We start from the raw sequence: 15,921 nt of genomic DNA on the forward strand, positions 1-15,921 counted from the left end.
ACAACAGGCCTAGCCAACAGGTCCTAAGCACGAGTGAGCATATTAAGGTGACAGTCGTGTGATCCTATTAAAATAAACGCGCTATGCGTCCATACACTGCACTTTTCGTAAGGGTACCGCTGGAATAAAACGTGATGGTGTAGAGCTATGGCGAACATTATAAGCACAGATGACTGCATGCTACCCTTGAAATAAACGAGTCGTGCTTCCATTCTGTACCTCTTAGAGACAAGTACAACAGGCCTAGCCAACAGGTCCTAAGCAAGAGTGAGCATACTAAGGTGACAGTCGTGTGATCCTATTAAAATAAACGCGCTAAGCGTCCATACACTGCACTTTGTGGAAGGGTACCGCTGGAATAAAACGTGATGGTGTAGAGCTATACCGAACATTATAAGCACAGATGACTGCATGCTACCCTTGAAATAAGCGAGTCGTGCTTCCATTCAGTACCTCTTAGCTACAAGTACAACAGGCCTAGCCAACAGGTCCTAAGCACGAGTGAGCATATTAAGTTGACAGTCGTGTGATGCTATTAAATTAAATGCACTATGCGTCCATACACTGCACTTTTGGGAAGGGTACCGCTGGAATAAAACGTGATGGTGTAGAGCTGTACCGAACATTATAAGCACAGATGACTGCATGCTACCCTTGAAATAAGCGAGTCGTGCTTCCATTCAGTACCTCTTAGCTACAAGTACAACAGGCCTAGCCAACAGGTCCTAAGCACGAGTGAGCATATTAAGGTGACAGTCGTGTGATCCTATTAAATTAAATGCACTATGCGTCCATACACTGCACTTTTGGGAAGGGTACCGCTGGAATAAAACGTGATGGTGTAGAGCTATACCGAACATTATAAGCACAGATGACTGCATGCTACCCTTGAAATAAGCGAGTCGTGCTTCCATTCAGTACCTCTTAGCTACAAGTACAACAGGCCTAGCCAACAGGTCCTAAGCACGAGTGAGCATATTAAGGTGACAGTCGTGTGATCCTATTAAAATAAACGCGCTATGCGTCCATACACCGCTGGAATAAAACGTGATGGTGTAGAGCTATAGCGAACATTATAAGCACAGATGACTGCATGCTACCCTTGAAATAAGCGAGTCGTGCTTCCATTCAGTACCTCTTAGGGACAAGTACAACAGGCCTAGCCAACAGGTCTTAAGCACGAGTGAGCATAGTAAGGTGACAGTCGTGTGATCCTATTAAAATAAACGCGCTATGCGTCCATACACTGCACTTTTCGGAAGGGTACCGCTGGAATAAAACGTGATGGTGTAGAGCTATAGCGAACATTATAAGCACAGATGACTGCATGCTACCCTTGAAATAAACGAGTCGTGCTTCCATTCAGTACCTCTTAGGGACAAGTACAACAGGCCTAGCCAACAGGTCCTAAGCACGAGTGAGCATATTAAGGTGACAGTCGTGTGATCCTATTAAAATAAACGCGCTATGCGTCCATACACTGCACTTTTCGGAAGGGTACCGCTGGAATAAAACGTGATGGTGTAGAGCTATAGCGAACATTATAAGCACAGATGACTGCATGCTACCCTTGAAATAAACGAGTCGTGCTTCCATTCTGTACCTCTTAGAGACAAGTACAACAGGCCTAGCCAACAGGTCCTAAGCAAGAGTGAGCATACTAAGGTGACAGTCGTGTGATCCTATTAAAATAAACGCGCTATGCGTCCATACACTGCACTTTGTGGAAGGGTACCGCTGGAATAAAACGTGATGGTGTAGAGCTATAGCGAACATTATAAGCACAGATGACTGCATGCTACCCTTGAAATAAGCGAGTCGTGCTTCCATTCAGTACCTCTTAGGGACAAGTACAACAGGCCTAGCCAACAGGTCCTAAGCACGAGTGAGCATATTAAGGTGACAGTCGTGTGATCCTATTAAAATAAATGCACTATGCGTCTATACACTGCACTTTTCGGAACGGTACCGCTGGAATAAAACGTGAAGGTGTAGAGCTATAGCGAACATTATAAGCACAGATGACTGCATGCTACCCTTGAAATAAGCGAGTCGTGCTTCCATTCAGTACCTCTTAGGGACAAGTACAACAGGCCTAGCCAACAGGTCCTAAGCACGAGTGAGCATATTAAGGTGACAGTCGTGTGATCCTATTAAATTAAATGCACTCTGCGTCCATACACTGCACTTTTGGGAAGGGTACCGCTGGAATAAAACGTGATGGTGTAGAGCTATAGCGAACATTATAAGCACAGATGACTGCATGCTGCCCTTGAAATAAGCGAGTCGAGCTTCCATTCAGTACCTCTTAGGGACAAGTACAACAGGCCTAGCCAACAGGTCCTAAGCACGAGTGAGCATATTAAGGTGACAGTCGTGTGATCCTATTAAAATAAACGCGCTATGCGTCCATACACTGCACTTTTCGGAAGGGTACCGCTGGAATAAAACGTGATGGTGTAGAGCTATAGCGAACATTATAAGCACAGATGACTGCATGCTACCCTTGAAATAAGCGAGTCGTGCTTCCATTCAGTACCTCTTAGGGACAAGTACAACAGGCCTAGCCAACAGGTCCTAAGCACGAGTGAGCATATTAAGGTGACAGTCGTGTGATCCTATTAAAATAAACGCGCTATGCGTCCATACACTGCACTTTTCGGAAGGGTACCGCTGGAATAAAATGTGATGGTATAGAGCTATAGCGAACATTATAAGCACAGATGACTGCATGCTACCCCTGAAATAAATGAGTCGTGCTTCCATTCAGTACCTCTTAGGGACAAGTACAACAGGCCTAGCCAACAGGTCCTAAGCACGAGTGAGCATATTAAGGTGACAGTCGTGTGATCCTATTAAAATAAATGCACTATGCGTCCATACACTGCACTTTTCGGAAGGGTACGGCTGGAATAAAACGTGATGGTGTAGAGCTATAGCGAACATTATAAGCACAGATGTCTGCATGCTACCCTTGAAATAAGCGAGTCGTGCTTCCATTCAGTACCTCTTAGGGACAAGTACAACAGGCCTAGCCAACAGGTCCTAAGCACGAGTGAGCATAGTAAGGTGACAGTCGTGTGATCCTATTAAAATAAACGCGCTATGCGTCCATACACTGCACTTTTCGGAAGGGTACCGCTGGAATAAAACGTGATGGTGTAGAGCTATAGCGAACATTATAAGCACAGATGACTGCATGCTACCCTTGAAATAAACGAGTCGTGCTTCCATTCAGTACCTCTTAGGGACAAGTACAACAGGCCTAGCCAACAGGTGCTAAGCACGAGTGAGCATATTAAGGTGACAGTCGTGTGATCCTATTAAAATAAACGCGCTATGCGTCCATACACTGCACTTTTCGGAAGGGTACCGCTGGAATAAAACGTGATGGTGTAGAGCTATAGCGAACATTATAAGCACAGATGACTGCATGCTACCCTTGAAATAAACGAGTCGTGCTTCCATTCTGTACCTCTTAGAGACAAGTACAACAGGCCTAGCCAACAGGTCCTAAGCAAGAGTGAGCATACTAAGGTGACAGTCGTGTGATCCTATTAAAATAAACGCGCTATGCGTCCATACACTGCACTTTGTGGAAGGGTACCGCTGGAATAAAACGTGATGGTGTAGAGCTATAGCGAACATTATAAGCACAGATGACTGCATGCTACCCTTGAAATAAGCGAGTCGTGCTTCCATTCAGTACCTCTTAGGGACAAGTACAACAGGCCTAGCCAACAGGTCCTAAGCACGAGTGAGCATATTAAGGTGACAGTCGTGTGATCCTATTAAAATAAATGCACTATGCGTCCATACACTGCACTTTTCGGAACGGTACCGCTGGAATAAAACGTGAAGGTGTAGAGCTATAGCGAACATTATAAGCACAGATGACTGCATGCTACCCTTGAAATAAGCGAGTCGTGCTTCCATTCAGTACCTCTTAGGGACAAGTACAACAGGCCTAGCCAACAGGTCCTAAGCACGAGTGAGCATATTAAGGTGACAGTCGTGTGATCCTATTAAAATAAACGCGCTATGCGTCCATACACTGCACTTTGCGGAAGGGTACCGCTGGAATAAAACGTGATGGTGTAGAGCTATAGCGAACATTATAAGCACAGATGACTGCATGCTGCCCTTGAAATAAGCGAGTCGAGCTTCCATTCAGTACCTCTTAGGGACAAGTACAACAGGCCTAGCCAACAGGTGCTAAGCACGAGTGAGCATTTTAAGGTGACAGTCGTGTGATCCTATTAAAATAAACGCGCTATGCGTCCATACACTGCACTTTTCGGAAGGGTACCGCTGGAATAAAACGTGATGGTGTAGAGCTATAGCGAACATTATAAGCACAGATGACTGCATGCTACCCTTGAAATAAACGAGTCGTGCTTCCATTCTGTACCTCTTAGAGACAAGTACAACAGGCCTTGCCAACAGGTCCTAAGCAAGAGTGAGCATACTAAGGTGACAGTCGTGTGATCCTATTAAAATAAACGCGCTATGCGTCCATACACTGCACTTTGTGGAAGGGTACCGCTGGAATAAAACGTGATGGTGTAGAGCTATAGCGAACATTATAAGCACAGATGACTGCATGCTACCCTTGAAATAAGCGAGTCGTGCTTCCATTCAGTACCTCTTAGGGACAAGTACAACAGGCCTAGCCAACAGGTCCTAAGCACGAGTGAGCATATTAAGGTGACAGTCGTGTGATCCTATTAAAATAAATGCACTATGCGTCTATACACTGCACTTTTCGGAACGGTACCGCTGGAATAAAACGTGAAGGTGTAGAGCTATAGCGAACATTATAAGCACAGATGACTGCATGCTACCCTTGAAATAAGCGAGTCGTGCTTCCATTCAGTACCTCTTAGGGACAAGTACAACAGGCCTAGCCAACAGGTCCTAAGCACGAGTGAGCATATTAAGGTGACAGTCGTGTGATCCTATTAAATTAAATGCACTATGCGTCCATACACTGCACTTGTGGGAAGGGTACCGCTGGAATAAAACGTGATGGTGTAGAGCTATAGCGAACATTATAAGCACAGATGACTGCATGCTGCCCTTGAAATAAGCGAGTCGAGCTTCCATTCAGTACCTCTTAGGGACAAGTACAACAGGCCTAGCCAACAGGTCCTAAGCACGAGTGAGCATATTAAGGTGACAGTCGTGTGATCCTATTAAAATAAACGCGCTATGCGTCCATACACTGCACTTTTCGGAAGGGTACCGCTGGAATAAAACGTGATGGTGTAGAGCTATAGCGAACATTATAAGCACAGATGACTGCATGCTACCCTTGAAATAAGCGAGTCGTGCTTCCATTCAGTACCTCTTAGGGACAAGTACAACAGGCCTAGCCAACAGGTCCTGAGCACGAGTGAGCATATTAAGGTGACAGTCGTGTGATCCTATTAAAATAAACGCGCTATGCGTCCATACACTGCACTTTTCGGAAGGGTACCGCTGGAATAAAATGTGATGGTGTAGAGTTATAGCGAACATTATAAGCACAGATGACTGCATGCTACCCCTGAAATAAACGAGTCGTGCTTCCATTCAGTACCTCTTAGGGACAAGTACAACAGGCCTAGCCAACAGGTCCTAAGCACGAGTGAGCATATTAAGGTGACAGTCGTGTGATCCTATTAAAATAAATGCACTATGCGTCCATACACTGCACTTTTCGGAAGGGTACGGCTGGAATAAAACGTGATGGTGTAGAGCTATAGCGAACATTATAAGCACAGATGACTGCATGCTACCCTTGAAATAAGCGAGTCGTGCTTCCATTCAGTACCTCTTAGGGACAAGTACAACAGGCCTAGCCAACAGGTCCTAAGCACGAGTGAGCATAGTAAGGTGACAGTCGTGTGATCCTATTAAAATAAACGCGCTATGCGTCCATACACTGCACTTTTCGGAAGGGTACCGCTGGAATAAAACGTGATGGTGTAGAGCTATAGCGAACATTATAAGCACAGATGACTGCATGCTACCCTTGAAATAAACGAGTCGTGCTTCCATTCAGTACCTCTTAGGGACAAGTACAACAGGCCTAGCCAACTGGTGCTAAGCACGAGTGAGCATATTAAGGTGACAGTCGTGTGATCCTATTAAAATAAACGCGCCATGCGTCCATACACTGCACTTTTCGGAAGGGTACCGCTGGAATAAAACGTGATGGTGTAGAGCTATAGCGAACATTATAAGCACAGATGACTGCATGCTACCCTTGAAATAAACGAGTCGTGCTTCCATTCTGTACCTCTTAGAGACAAGTACAACAGGCCTAGCCAACAGGTCCTAAGCAAGAGTGAGCATACTAAGGTGACAGTCGTGTGATCCTATTAAAATAAACGCGCTATGCGTCCATACACTGCACTTTGTGGAAGGGTACCGCTGGAATAAAACGTGATGGTGTAGAGCTATAGCGAACATTATAAGCACAGATGACTGCATGCTACCCTTGAAATAAGCGAGTCGTGCTTCCATTCAGTACCTCTTAGGGACAAGTACAACAGGCCTAGCCAACAGGTCCTAAGCACGAGTGAGCATATTAAGGTGACAGTCGTGTGATCCTATTAAAATAAATGCACTATGCGTCCATACACTGCACTTTTCGGAACGGTACCGCTGGAATAAAACGTGAAGGTGTAGAGCTATAGCGAACATTATAAGCACAGATGACTGCATGCTACCCTTGAAATAAGCGAGTCGTGCTTCCATTCAGTACCTCTTAGGGACAAGTACAACAGGCCTAGCCAACAGGTCCTAAGCACGAGTGAGCCTATTAAGGTGACAGTCGTGTGATCCTATTAAAATAAACGCGCTATGCGTCCATACACTGCACTTTGCGGAAGGGTACCGCTGGAATAAAACGTGATGGTGTAGAGCTATAGCGAACATTATAAGCACAGATGACTGCATGCTACTCTTGAAATAAGCGAGTCGTGCTTCCATTCAGTACCTCTTAGGGACAAGTACAACAGGCCTAGCCAACAGGTCCTAAGCACGAGTGAGCATATTAAGGTGACAGTCGTGTGATCCTATTAAAATAAATGCACTATGCGTCCATACACTGCACTTTTCGGAACGGTACCGCTGGAATAAAACGTGAAGGTGTAGAGCTATAGCGAACATTATAAGCACAGATGACTGCATGCTACCCTTGAAATAAGCGAGTCGTGCTTCCATTCAGTACCTCTTAGGGACAAGTACAACAGGCCTAGCCAACAGGTCCTAAGCACGAGTGAGCATATTAAGGTGACAGTCGTGTGATCCTATTAAATTCAATGCACTATGCGTCCATACACTGCACTTTTGGGAAGGGTACCGCTGGAATAAAACGTGATGGTGTAGAGCTATAGCGAACATTATAAGCACAGATGACTGCATGCTGCCCTTGAAATAAGCGAGTCGAGCTTCCATTCAGTACCTCTTAGGGACAAGTACAACAGGCCTAGCCAACAGGTCCTAAGCACGAGTGAGCATATTAAGGTGAAAGTCGTGTGATCCTATTAAAATAAACGCGCTATGCGTCCATACACTGCACTTTTCGGAAGGGTACCGCTGGAATAAAACGTGATGGTGTAGAGCTATAGCGAACATTATAAGCACAGATGGCTGCATGCTACCCTTGAAATAAACGAGTCGTGCTTCCATTCTGTACCTCTTAGAGACAAGTACAACAGGCCTAGCCAACAGGTCCTAAGCAAGAGTGAGCATACTAAGGTGACAGTCGTGTGATCCTATTAAAATAAACGCGCTATGCGTCCATACACTGCACTTTGTGGAAGGGTACCGCTGGAATAAAACGTGATGGTGTAGAGCTATAGCGAACATTATAAGCACAGATGACTGCATGCTACCCATGAAATAAGCGAGTCGTGCTTCCATTCAGTACCTCTTAGGGACAAGTACAACAGGCCTAGCCAACAGGTCCTAAGCACGAGTGAGCATATTAAGGTGACAGTCGTGTGATCCTATTAAAATAAATGCACTATGCGTCCATACACTGCACTTTTCGGAACGGTACCGCTGGAATAAAACGTGAAGGTGTAGAGCTATAGCGAACATTATAAGCACAGATGACTGCATGCTACCCTTGAAATAAGCGAGTCGTGCTTCCATTCAGTTCCTCTTAGGGACAAGTACAACAGGCCTAGCCAACAGGTCCTAAGCACGAGTGAGCATATTAAGGTGACAGTCGTGTGATCCTATTAAAATAAACGCGCTATGCGTCCATACACTGCACTTTGCGGAAGGGTACCGCTGGAATAAAACGTGATGGTGTAGAGCTATAGCGAGCATTATAAGCACAGATGACTGCATGCTACCCTTGAAATAAGCGAGTCGTGCTTCCATTCAGTACCTCTTAGGGACAAGTACAACAGGCCTAGCCAACAGGTCCTAAGCACGAGTGAGCATATTAAGGTGACAGTCGTGTGATCCTATTAAAATAAATGCACTATGCGTCCATACACTGCACTTTTCGGAACGGTACCGCTGGAATAAAACGTGAAGGTGTAGAGCTATAGCGAACATTATAAGCACAGATGACTGCATGCTACCCTTGAAATAAGCGAGTCGTGCTTCCATTCAGTACCTCTTAGGGACAAGTACAACAGGCCTAGCCAACAGGTCCTAAGCACGAGTGAGCATATTAAGGTGACAGTCGTGTGATCCTATTAAATTAAATGCACTATGCGTCCATACACTGCACTTTTGGGAAGGGTACCGCTGGAATAAAACGTGATGGTGTAGAGCTATAGCGAGCATTATAAGCACAGATGACTGCATGCTGCCCTTGAAATAAGCGAGTCGAGCTTCCAATCAGTACCTCTTAGGGACAAGTACAACAGGCCTAGCCAACAGGTCCTAAGCACGAGTGAGCATATTAAGGTGACAGTCGTGTGATCCTATTAAAATAAACGCGCTATGCGTCCATACACTGCACTTTTCGGAAGGGTACCGCTGGAATAAAACGTGATGGTGTAGAGCTATAGCGAACATTATAAGCACAGATGACTGCATGCTACCCTTGAAATAAGGGAGTCGTGCTTCCATTCAGTACCTCTTAGGGACAAGTACAACAGGCCTAGCCAACAGGTCCTAAGCACGAGTGAGCATATTAAGGTGACAGTCGTGTGATCCTATTAAAATAAACGCGCTATGCGTCCATACACTGCACTTTTCGGAAGGGTACCGCTGGAATAAAATGTGATGGTGTAGAGCTATAGCGAACATTATAAGCACAGATGACTGCATGCTACCCCTGAAATAAACGAGTCGTGCTTCCATTCAGTACCTCTTAGGGACAAGTACAACAGGCCTAGCCAACAGGTCCTAAGCACGAGTGAGCATATGAAGGTGACAGTCGTGTGATCCTATTAAAATAAATGCACTATGCGTCCATACACTGCACTTTTCGGAAGGGTACGGCTGGAATAAAACGTGATGGTGTAGAGCTATAGCGAACATTACAAGCACAGATGACTGCATGGTACCCTTGAAATAAGCGAGTCGTGCTTCCATTCAGTACCTCTTAGGAACAAGTACAACAGGCCTAGCCAACAGGTCCTAAGCACGAGTGAGCACATTAAGGTGACAGTCGTGTGATCCTATTAAAATGAACGCGCTATGCGTCCATACAGTGCACTTTTAGGAAGGGTACCGCTGGAATAAAACGTGATGGTGTAGAGCTATAGCGAACATTATAAGCACAGATGACTGCATGCTACCCTTGAAATAAACGAGTCGTGCTTCCATTCAGTACCTCTTAGGGACAAGTACAACAGGCCTAGCCAACAGGTCCTAAGCACGAGTGAGCATATTAAGGTGACAGTCGTGTGATCCTATTAAAATAAACGCGCTATGCGTCCATACACTGCACTTTTCGGAAGGGTACCGCTGGAATAAAACGTGATGGTGTAGAGCTATAGCGAACATTATAAGCACAGATGACTGCATGCTACCCTTGAAATAAACGAGTCGTGCTTCCATTCAGTACCTCTTAGGGACAAGCACAACAGGCGTAGCCAACAGGTCCTAAGCACGAGTGAGCATATTAAGGTGACAGTCGTGTGATCCTATTAAAATAAACGCGCTATGCGTCCATACACTGCACTTTTCGGAAGGGTACCGCTGGAATAAAACGTGATGGTGTAGAGCTATAGCGAACATTATAAGCACAGATGACTGCATGCTACCCTTGAAATAAACGAGTCGTGCTTCCATTCAGTACCTCTTAGGGACAAGTACAACAGGACTAGCCAACAGGTCCTAAGCACGAGTGAGCATATTAAGGTGACAGTCGTGTGATCTTATTAAAATAAACGCGCTATGCGTCCATACACTGCACTTTTCGGAAGGGTACCGCTGGAATAAAACGTGATGGTGTAGAGCTATGGCGAACATTATAAGCACAGATGACTGCATGCTACCCTTGAAATAATCGAGTCGTGCTTCCATTCAGTACCTCTTAGGGACAAGTACAACAGGCCTAGCCAACAGGTCCTAAGCACGAGTGAGCATATTAAGGTGACAGTCGTGTGATCCTATTAAAATAAACGCGCTATGCGTCCATACACTGCACTTTTCGGAAGGGTACCGCTGGAATAAAACGTGATGGTGTAGAGCTATAGCGAACATTATAAGCACAGATGACTGCATGCTACCCTTGAAATAAACGAGTCGTGCTTCCATTCTGTACCTCTTAGAGACAAGTACAACAGGCCTAGCCAACAGGTCCTAAGCAAGAGTGAGCATACTAAGGTGACAGTCGTGTGATCCTATTAAAATAAACGCGCTATGCGTCCATACACTGCACTTTGTGGAAGGGTACCGCTGGAATAAAACGTGATGGTGTAGAGCTATAGCGAACATTATAAGCACAGATGACTGCATGCTACCCTTGAAATAAGCGAGTCGTGCTTCCATTCAGTACCTCTTAGGGACAAGTGACTGTCGCTTAATATCTAAGCTTTCGGCGCTCAAACTAGATGCCCTAACTTTGTCATGGCTCCGTAATTTTCTTTCGAATCGGCAACAGTTCACAGTCATTAATAATCACTTATCTCCTCTTTCTGATGTTACGTCAGGTGTGCCACAAGGGAGCGTCCTTGGTCCCGTACTTTTCTTAATTTACATAAATGACCTGCCGTGCAACATTTCATCCCGCATACGAATATTTGCTGACGATTGTATTGTATACCGATCCATAAAGAGTACTGACGACCACATTTCACTTCAAAGTGACCTGGATTTAATTCATGATTGGTGTAGAACATGGCTAATGACCCTAAATGTTTCCAAGTGTAAAATAATCTCTTTTTCTCGAAAATCGGCAAACTCTTACTTCCCTTACCACATTAATAACAACATATTAGGTCGGGCTACTCAATACAAATACTTAGGCGTTCACTTCTCACCGAACCTTTCTTGGACTGCTCACATAACCACCATTGCTGCCAATGCTTCACGATCATTAGGGTTCCTGCGCCGCAACTTACAAAACACTACTGCTAATGTGCGTAAACAAGCCTATATAACTTTTGTTAGATCTCAGCTCGAGTATGCGTCTTCCATCTGGTCTCCTCACCAAAAGTACTTAATTGACATGCTAGAAGCAATCCAAAATAGGGCTAGTCGATTTATTTCACGAAATTATAGTTTTCAATCAAGCGTTACCCAAATGAAGCTGGAACTTTCTCTCCTTCCATTAAGAACTCGTCGAGACATAGCCCTTTTATCTCTGTTTCACAAATTAATCCATGCCACTCAGTCACCTTTATCGCACCTGCAACGACCCTCTTATTCATCAACCAGATCGCACAATAACCTCAACTACACACGCATTTATGGCAGTACTCACGCCTTTAACTTTTCTCCGCTCCCACGTGCTATATGTCTATGGAACGATCTTCCAAACTGCATTGCATCGCAGCGCAACCACGGCACGTTTCATAATCATCTGGTCAAACATTATATAGATAACACCTAGCACGTTTTCTTTGCCCGAGTCATGCCTGTTTTTTTTTTTGTCACACCCTGTTTATCAGCCCATTCGCCTTCCTGTGTATTTGCTCATGTTCTTTTTTTCCCGTTACTATTATGTCGTATTTATATTCTATTTTTTATTTAATGTTTTTCTGCATGTATTTTGTACTGTCGTGATAATTTGTAATCAGCTTTTAGAATGTAACAGTGTTTATTTCTACGCATTTTTGGTTTCTTCTAGCTACTGTTGCACATATATATTGCTGCCCCCTTACTCAATGCCTCCCTGGAGGCCTGTAAGGTACCTGTAAATAAAATAAAATAAGTACAACAGGCCTAGCCAACAGGTCCTAAGCACGAGTGAGCATATTAAGGTGACAGTCGTGTGATCCTATTAAAATAAATGCACTATGCGTCCATACACTGCACTTTTCGGAAGGGTACCGCTGGAATAAAACGTGATGGTGTAGAGCTATAGCGAACATTATAAGCACAGATGACTGCATGCTACCCTTGAAATAAACGAGTCGTGCTTCCATTCTGTACCTCTTAGAGACAAGTACAACAGGCCTAGCCAACAGGTCCTAAGCAAGAGTGAGCATACTATGGTGACAGTCGTGTGATCCTATTAAAATAAACGCGCTATGCGTCCATACACTGCACTTTGTGGAAGGGTACCGCTGGAATAAAACGTGATGGTGTAGAGCTATAGCGAACATTATAAGCACAGATGACTGCATGCTACCCATGAAATAAGCGAGTCGTGCTTCCATTCAGTACCTCTTAGGGACAAGTACAACAGGCCTAGCCAACAGGTCCTAAGCACGAGTGAGCATATTAAGGTGACAGTCGTGTGATCCTATTAAAATAAATGCACTATGCGTCCATACACTGCACTTTTCGGAACGGTACCGCTGGAATAAAACGTGAAGGTGTAGAGCTATAGCGAACATTATAAGCACAGATGACTGCATGCTACCCTTGAAATAAGCGAGTCGTGCTTCCATTCAGTTCCTCTTAGGGACAAGTACAACAGGCCTAGCCAACAGGTCCTAAGCACGAGTGAGCATATTAAGGTGACAGTCGTGTGATCCTATTAAAATAAACGCGCTATGCGTCCATACACTGCACTTTGCGGAAGGGTACCGCTGGAATAAAACGTGATGGTGTAGAGCTATAGCGAGCATTATAAGCACAGATGACTGCATGCTACCCTTGAAATAAGCGAGTCGTGCTTCCATTCAGTACCTCTTAGGGACAAGTACAACAGGCCTAGCCAACAGGTCCTAAGCACGAGTGAGCATATTAAGGTGACAGTCGTGTGATCCTATTAAAATAAATGCACTATGCGTCCATACACTGCACTTTTCGGAACGGTACCGCTGGAATAAAACGTGAAGGTGTAGAGCTATAGCGAACATTATAAGCACAGATGACTGCATGCTACCCTTGAAATAAGCGAGTCGTGCTTCCATTCAGTACCTCTTAGGGACAAGTACAACAGGCCTAGCCAACAGGTCCTAAGCACGAGTGAGCATATTAAGGTGACAGTCGTGTGATCCTATTAAATTAAATGCACTATGCGTCCATACACTGCACTTTTGGGAAGGGTACCGCTGGAATAAAACGTGATGGTGTAGAGCTATAGCGAGCATTATAAGCACAGATGACTGCATGCTGCCCTTGAAATAAGCGAGTCGAGCTTCCAATCAGTACCTCTTAGGGACAAGTACAACAGGCCTAGCCAACAGGTCCTAAGCACGAGTGAGCATATTAAGGTGACAGTCGTGTGATCCTATTCAAATAAACGCGCTATGCGTCCATACACTGCACTTTTGGGAAGGGTACCGCTGGAATAAAACGTGATGGTGTAGAGCTATAGCGAACATTATAAGCACAGATGACTGCATGCTACCCTTGAAATAAGGGAGTCGTGCTTCCATTCAGTACCTCTTAGGGACAAGTACAACAGGCCTAGCCAACAGGTCCTAAGCACGAGTGAGCATATTAAGGTGACAGTCGTGTGATCCTATTAAAATAAACGCGCTATGCGTCCATACACTGCACTTTTCGGAAGGGTACCGCTGGAATAAAATGTGATGGTGTAGAGCTATAGCGAACATTATAAGCACAGATGACTGCATGCTACCCCTGAAATAAACGAGTCGTGCTTCCATTCAGTACCTCTTAGGGACAAGTACAACAGGCCTAGCCAACAGGTCCTAAGCACGAGTGAGCATATTAAGGTGACAGTCGTGTGATCCTATTAAAATAAATGCACTATGCGTCCATACACTGCACTTTTCGGAAGGGTACGGCTGGAATAAAACGTGATGGTGTAGAGCTATAGCGAACATTATAAGCACAGATGACTGCATGGTACCCTTGAAATAAGCGAGTCGTGCTTCCATTCAGTACCTCTTAGGGACAAGTACAACAGGCCTAGCCAACAGGTCCTAAGCACGAGTGAGCACATTAAGGTGACAGTCGTGTGATCCTATTAAAATGAACGCGCTATGCGTCCATACAGTGCACTTTTAGGAAGGGTACCGCTGGAATAAAACGTGATGGTGTAGAGCTATAGCGAACATTATAAGCACAGATGACTGCATGCTACCCTTGAAATAAACGAGTCGTGCTTCCATTCAGTACCTCTTAGGGACAAGTACAACAGGCCTAGCCAACAGGTCCTAAGCACGAGTGAGCATATTAAGGTGACAGTCGTGTGATCCTATTAAAATAAACGCGCTATGCGTCCATACACTGCACTTTTCGGAAGGGTACCGCTGGAATAAAACGTGATGGTGTAGAGCTATAGCGAACATTATAAGCACAGATGACTGCATGCTACCCTTGAAATAAACGAGTCGTGCTTCCATTCAGTACCTCTTAGGGACAAGTACAACAGGACTAGCCAACAGGTCCTAAGCACGAGTGAGCATATTAAGGTGACAGTCGTGTGATCCTATTAAAATAAACGCGCTATGCGTCCATACACTGCACTTTTCGGAAGAGTACCGCTGGAATAAAACGTGATGGTGTAGAGCTATAGCGAACATTATAAGCACAGATGACTGCATGCCACCCTTGAAATAAACGAGTCGTGCTTCCATTCAGTACCTCTTAGGGACAAGTACAACAGGCCTAGCCAACAGGTCCTAAGCACGAGTGAGCATATTAAGGTGACAGTCGTGTGATCCTATTAAAATAAACGCGCTATGCGTCCATACACTGCACTTTTCGGAAGGGTACCGCTGGAATAAAACGTGATGGTGTAGAGCTATAGCGAACATTATAAGCACAGATGACTGCATGCTACCCTTGAAATAAACGAGTCGTGCTTCCATTCAGTACCTCTTAGAGACAAGTACAACAGGCCTAGCCAACAGGTCCTAAGCACGAGTGAGCATACTAAGGTGACAGTCGTGTGATCCTATTAAAATAAACGCGCTATGCGTCCATACACTGCACTTTTCGGAAGGGTACCGCTGGAATAAAACGTGATGGTGTAGAGCTATAGCGAACATTATAAGCACAGATGACTGCATGGTACCCTTGAAATAAACGAGTCGTGCTTCCATTCAGTACCTCTTAGGGACAAGCACAACAGGCGTAGCCAACAGGTCCTAAGCACGAGTGAGCATATTAAGGTGACAGTCGTGTGATCCTATTAAAATAAACGCGCTATGCGTCCATACACTGCACTTTTCGGAAGGGTACCGCTGGAATAAAACGTGATGGTGTAGAGCTATAGCGAACATTATAAGCACAGATGACTGCATGCTACCCTTGAAATAAACGAGTCGTGCTTCCATTCAGTACCTCTTAGGGACAAGTACAACAGGACTAGCCAACAGGTCCTAAGCACGAGTGAGCATATTAAGGTGACAGTCGTGTGATCCTATT

This window comes from Amblyomma mixtum, chromosome 10 (genome assembly GCF_055824585.1).
Source record: "Amblyomma mixtum isolate Tamu chromosome 10, ASM5582458v1, whole genome shotgun sequence".
NCBI lineage: Eukaryota > Metazoa > Arthropoda > Arachnida > Ixodida > Ixodidae > Amblyomma > Amblyomma mixtum.